We start from the raw sequence: 6,513 nt of genomic DNA on the forward strand, positions 1-6,513 counted from the left end.
ACGGTTTGGTAAGGGTCTTGCCCTTGTTCAGCGTTTAGAGGTCCTAAGGGACCTGGGTCAAATTTAGTAGGATCTCCTTCAATACCCAAAGGTATTGGATGGCGGGGATCCAAACTCTTTGACCCCCTCATAAGTAAACTACTATTAATACTATAATCCGGCTATTTAGGACTGTATCCCTGCTGACTCAGACTACTTAGTCGAGGGTAACGTCACCTCCAAAAGAGGGGTCTACCATAATTTGCATTAATAACTTAATTCATTATCTTCCAATAATCCGACCCTTTAGGATTGTATCCTTGCTGACTCAAACTATTGGGTTGAGGGTAACGTCACCTTCAAAAGAGGGGCCTACTACAATAACTAAGATAATCTCTTAAACAAGTGCGAAAATAATCAAAGGTTATACTAATACACGAGTCGGATCCAAGTGATTCATCTTGTCTATCTGTTTTTATTTTTATTTTTATTTTTCAGCATTTAGTTTTATTTTCTAAGTTTAAAAATCTTTTCTAACATTTTGATTTGATTAGACGTTGAGGATAAACCGGTACTAAAAGCTCTTGTGTCCTTAGACGACCTCGGTATCTTACCAACACTATACTACGTCCACGATGGGTGCACTTGCCCATATGTGTGTTTAGTGTTAGTGAATATCGTGTTTTATAAATTTAAAACTTGGCTAAAAAGTGTAAAAGGGGCATAAAATATATACCAAAAATATATCGCACTTACGCACATCAAGTTTTTGGCGCCGCTGCCGGGGGACACAAGGATTTTAATAAAGTTAGGAATCAATGGCCTAATCATTTTTTTTTATTTTCTTTTTGGGTAGGTGGTAAAAAAATGAAAAATAATGGTGTAGAAAGAAAAAGGGTTAGTCCTGATGCCTCCATCATTTACTTACTCGGGTTTAAGTTGGTAAGGACCGGGAATGTATTGTTGTGGCAAGTTCTAGAGTCGTACGAACCAAGCGGCTATTCACACAAGAAACGAAAAATGAGCATTTAGTGTAAAGATGCGTATTTGTATGCTCGTTAAAGGCTCAAAACTCACTTTTTGTGGGAAAGGGGTTTTTTTTATGTGATCAAGTATATATAATCAAATTTTAACTAAGTTTGTCATGCCTTTTCGTAATTTTCTTATGTTGGTTCTTTTTATCACGACGCTATCGGTTGTAAACTTGTAAAAATATAACCTTGTTGGCACTTGAATTCCCAACTTAAACTTAGACAACTAAAACAAATAAAAAATTTTTTGAAAAAAAAATTGGGGTGATTAGCGGTTCCAATAGAGTTTTGTGTAAGACTTGTTATTAGGACTTGCAAGATTCCAGGTTTTAGCATCCCCCCCCCCCCACACTTAAATTACACATTGTTCTCAATGTGTCCCAAAAATAAGTTTTTAGGTTGATTGAATGTGTAAAATGGTGTTTAAAAACAAAATTGTATGTTACTGGCATCCTGGACACGGCCTCGTGTTCAGGTGCCAGTGACAAAAATTAAAGAAAAGAAACAGAAGCCTGGACACGGGGGCGTGTTCAGCGAACATGGCCCGTGTCCAGTTACCTGAACTGGGCAATTTTCTGCAAAGGGTGCAACACGGGGCCGTGTTGGGCGGACACAGCCCGTGTTGAGCTTACTGTGATGAAGAAATTTTTGTCGGATAGCCCTGTTTTCGTGCATGGGGCTATGTTTCTCGTTTCCCTTGTTATCCTTGACCATCCTGAGTGTGTTTTATTCATTACAACACCATCCAAACATTAAAACCATCATTTCATTAAAATTCACAGAGAGAAATACATAATGTTCCTAGAAAATTAAAAAGAAATAAAAGTGAAAAATCTTAACTAGATAGGTCAGGCGGTACATAAAGTTATCATAAAGAGTTCTACTTCTTTGTTTGAGAAAATTTCGGGAATAGTTTCCCGGTGTAGTAGGACTCTTAGCCGAGGGTTATCTTCCTAGATGTTGTCAAAGCCATTCTTCTATCTCCCTTGGGAGGAAGAAGGCGACTTCATTTTCCTCAACATCTCGTGGAGGAGGGGGAACACCCACCGGGACCCGTTGCACTATCTCTTGCGGAGGCTCCGGGTGTATGGCGTACCACTCGGCGGGTATGATGACTTCGGGGACCACGTTCCATGCCCTTTGGGTTATTATAGGCACCAAAGGCGGAGAGGCGAGAAGGTTTAACCTCTGGTGCAAGAGGTTTACTTCTCGGAGACACACTTCCAGTCCCACTGTTAGATGGTTGATACGGTCGACCAATGCTTCTTCCACCCCCGTCATTTCGTCAATAGCCTCTCTTAGGGCGTAAACATAGTTTACAAGAGAGTCTTCCGTCGTTGACGATCTCATCCCCTGTCTGTTTTTCCTTGAGTGCGATGAAGACGTTCCGCTTGTCCTGCTCGCCATTTCTGGGGAAATAGACCGAAAAGAGCTCAATTCTTACAAAACAGTTCCTCGGACACGGCCTAGTGCTCGCTGAGCACGGCCCCGTGTTCATCTATCTGCAGGTTTTTAGATTAAGGAATTGATGTGTGTAAAATGCAACATATAAATTACATCAAATGAGGCATAAAACTAACCCTTTTTAAGTACTAATGTTGGAAAAAGTGTGTTTTTGTCTTCCTTTTGTATTTTCAGGATTAAATGAGCTCAAATTAACAAAAGAAGCAAAAAGACAGCTAAATCTAACATAAATACAAGAAAAGGAACAAAAGTGGAATGCCCGACCCCTCGACAGCATCCTCCCAAGCAAAACAAGAAGACAGAAGACTGAACACGCCCCGTGCTCAGCGACCACGGGGCCGTGCCCAAGAAGCAGCAGAAGAGACAAACCTATAGAAGCTTCTATTGCTCACCACGGGGGCGTGCCCAAAGTACTGCAGGCGCATTAATTGTAATTGCGCATTACAATTAATGAAGAGAGATAGTGTCAGACGGGCACGGGACCGTGCCCAGCGGACACGGGGCCGTGCCCAGCGGACACAGGGCCGTGCCCAGGCCTCTGTTCAGCCTATAAATAGGAGTGCTTGGATTCATTGCAACTCATCCCTTGGCACATCACCTCTCTCACACTTCATCCACCACCCACCACCATCACAACACCATCATCCACCACCATCATCCATTGTCCATCATAGAGTGTGTGAGTCGTCTCGGGATCCAAGATTGATCGTAAGAGTTCTTGACAATCAAGGCCATGTTTGCCTAAGTCTCTTACATCACTTGGTGAAGACAAGTGTCTAGTATAATACTTTTTATTTTTAATCTTTTGCACTTCTTAATTGGTTTTGTATTAATGACTTTAATAACTAGTTTCTTATGTTGAAGGTGATTCTTCCTTATCGTTTGTCCGTGGTGTCTTGGCATTATTTTACTGTCTATATAAAATAAAAGATTTTCACCATTCATATCTCCACGGTCTATATGGAGGAGGTATGTTGGCTACCTGGTCGGGGGTTAAGGGAACGGTTTGGTAAGGGTCTTGCCCTTGTTTAGCGTTTAGAGGTTCTGCAAGGGGCCTGGGTCAAATTTAGTAGGACCTCCTTCAATACCCAAAGGTATTGGATGGCAGGGGTCCAAACTCTTTGATCCCCTCATAAGTTAACTACTATTAAAACTATAACCCGGCTATTTAGGACTGTATCCCTGCTGACTCAGACTACTTAGTCGAGGGTAACGCCATCTCCAAAAGAGGGGCCTACCATAATTTGCATTAATAACTTAATTAATTATCTTTCAATAATCCGACCCTTTAGGATTGTATCTTTGCTGACTCAAACTACTGGGTTGAGGGTAACGTCGCCTTCAAAAGAGGGGCCTACTACGAAAATAATCAAAGGTTATACTAACACACGAGTCGGAGCCAAGTGATTCATCTTGTCTATCTATTTTTATTTTTATTTTATTTTTCAACATTTAGTTAGTTTTATTTTCTTAGTTTAAAAATCTTTTTCTAACACTTTGATTTGATTAGACGTTGAGGATAAACCAGTGCTAAAAGCTCTTGTGTTCTTGGACGACCTCGGTATCTTACCAACACTATACTACGTCCACGATGGGTGCACTTGCCCATATGTGTGTTTAGTGTTAGTAAATATCGTGTTTTATAAATTTAAAACTTGGCTAAAAAGTGTAAAAAGGGCTTAAAATATATACCTAAAACATATACACACTAACACGCATCAAGTTTTTGGCGCCGTTGCCGGGGACACAAGGATTTTAAGAAAGTTAGGAATCAAGGGCCTAATCATTTTTTTTTATTTTCTTTTTAAATTTTTTTTTAGTATTTTCTTAATTTTTCAACTTCTGCAGAGCTCAGCACGTGCCGTGCCTGCTCAGACACGGGCCGTGCCCAGCAGTGTTACTGGCAGTTTTTAGTTTTCCGAGTTACAGAAGGCTGACCACGGGGCCGTGTCGGTGCAACACGGGGCCGTGTCCAACTCTCCAGTAACAGGGATCCAGAAAACAATCACTGTAACTCCGACCACAGGCCGTGTTCACTGAGCACGGGGCCGTGGTGAACCTTCTGACCAACATTCTTTTCTGTTTTTGTTGCAGGACTTGGAACCAGATGCCACCTTTACGTAGTGTATGAGCTCCAGTTCTAATAAAGACATAAAAGAACCTCTAGAGAACCCGAACGCTTTCTCAGAAAAAGACTAAAAGCTAAAAGCCAAGAGAAGGTTTCGGGGAACCCACTTCCAATGGCGGACCAACGTACCCTCATGGATTATCTACGACCCACCGTAGGTAATCTCGGCGCCGCTATCAATGCACCGAATGTTGAAGCCAATAACTTCGAACTTCGGCCGCATTTGATACAGATGCTTCAAAACTCCGCAACCTTCCATGGGCTTGCGGACGAGGATCCCCATCTACATATTACTAATTTCTTAGAAATATGTGATACCTTTCGGATCAATGGAACATCAAATGACGCCATCCGCCTTCGAATGTTTCCTTTTTCACTAAAAGACCGAGCAAAAGCTTGGCTTAACGCCCTCCCAGCTGGATCGGTAAACACCTGGGATGAACTAGCCCAAAAATTTCTATATAAGTATTTCCCTCCCACTAAAACGGCTAAATTAATGACTGAAATTAATACATATTCACAAGAGGACGGGGAATCCTTATATGAAACTTGGGAAAGGTTCAAGGAGCTATTGCGAAAGTGTCCACATCACGGCCTTGCGATATGGCAACAAGTATCCACTTTCTATAATGGGTTGTTGCCACACACAAGGCAAACGCTTGACTCTAGCTCCGGGGGACTTTTAGGTAATCGACGCCCGCATGAAATATATAATCAAATTTTGGAAATTGCTCAAACCAATTTTCAGTGGCACACTCCCCGAGGCAATAAATCCATTGCCCCGGGCGCCCATAAGGTTGATGAAAGCACTTCTTTACAAGCCCAAATCGAGGCCCTTTCTTCAAAAATAAAAAAATTGGAAATGACACAAACGGTCTCGATTATGGCTTGTGAAGGGTGTGGTGGGCCATATGAAAATTGGAGTTGTATGAAAGAAACAAACGATCAAAAAGAATCGGTAAACTACATTGATAATAGACCTAGGCCGCCGGGTCCTCCAACGGGCACCTACAACCAAGGATGGCGAAATCACCCTAACCTTGGTTGGAGAGAACCCGGCAATGGTAGTAACCAACAAAGCGTAAACCAACGAACAAACTTTCAACAACCAAGAAATGAGTCACAAAATTTCCCTCAACAACAAGGTGGACGAGAAAGGCTTGAAGATACTATATCTCGCCTCATCTCCGACACTGAAAAGAAAAACTCGGATAGGTTTCTACAATTAGAATCAAATTTTAGAAATCAACAAGCTAGTATTCAAAACATCGAAAAACAAATAAGTCAACTAGCACAAAATTTCTCCGAGAGACCACAAGGCGCGTTACCAAGCAATACCGAAAAAAACCCAAAGGCGCAAGTTCATCTCATAATACTAGGGAATCGCACCGTGGGTCCTACAGAAGGCCCGCCGCCTACCGAGGAGACCGTAACATCGCCCCTGCAAGAGAAGGGTTCCCCTCCCTCACCAGAGCCTACCAAGGCTCCTCGAGTTCCGTACCCCGGTAGGTTAATCCATCAAAAGACCAATGAACAATTCGCAAAATTCAAAAGTCTACTAAAACAATTGCATGTCAACATTCCTTTCATTGACGTCCTAACCCAAATGCCTAAATACTCTAAGTTCATGAGGGACTTCCTCACTCATAAAAGGAAAATTGAAACATTGCAATTAGTTAACGTAGGCGAAGAATGCTCTGCCCTCATACTCAACAAACTCCCCCAAAAGAAAATTGATCATGGAAGCTTCACAATTCCTTTCTCGATCGGGGACTCCCCCGTTCGTAATGCACTAGCTGACCTTGGGGCCAGTATTAACCTCATGCCCTCATCAATGTTCAAATGACTCGGCCTAGGAAAAATGAGTCCTACAAAAATGAGCATACAACTTGCTGATCGATCCGTCAAATT

The 6,513-nt window shown here is 42.0% G+C and overlaps 1 non-coding gene across 1 annotated transcript; it reads right to left on the reverse strand.

Annotated features, from left to right (window-relative positions):
* Positions 1-5,092: 5,092 nt before the first annotated feature.
* LOC118486105 lies at positions 5,093-5,199 on the reverse strand. The gene has a single exon (XR_004877961.1). It is a non-coding gene; the product is annotated as a small nucleolar RNA R71 (small nucleolar RNA).
* Positions 5,200-6,513: the final 1,314 nt, after the last annotated feature.

Source organism: Helianthus annuus, chromosome 13, assembly GCF_002127325.2.
Source record: "Helianthus annuus cultivar XRQ/B chromosome 13, HanXRQr2.0-SUNRISE, whole genome shotgun sequence".
Lineage (NCBI taxonomy): Eukaryota > Viridiplantae > Streptophyta > Magnoliopsida > Asterales > Asteraceae > Helianthus > Helianthus annuus.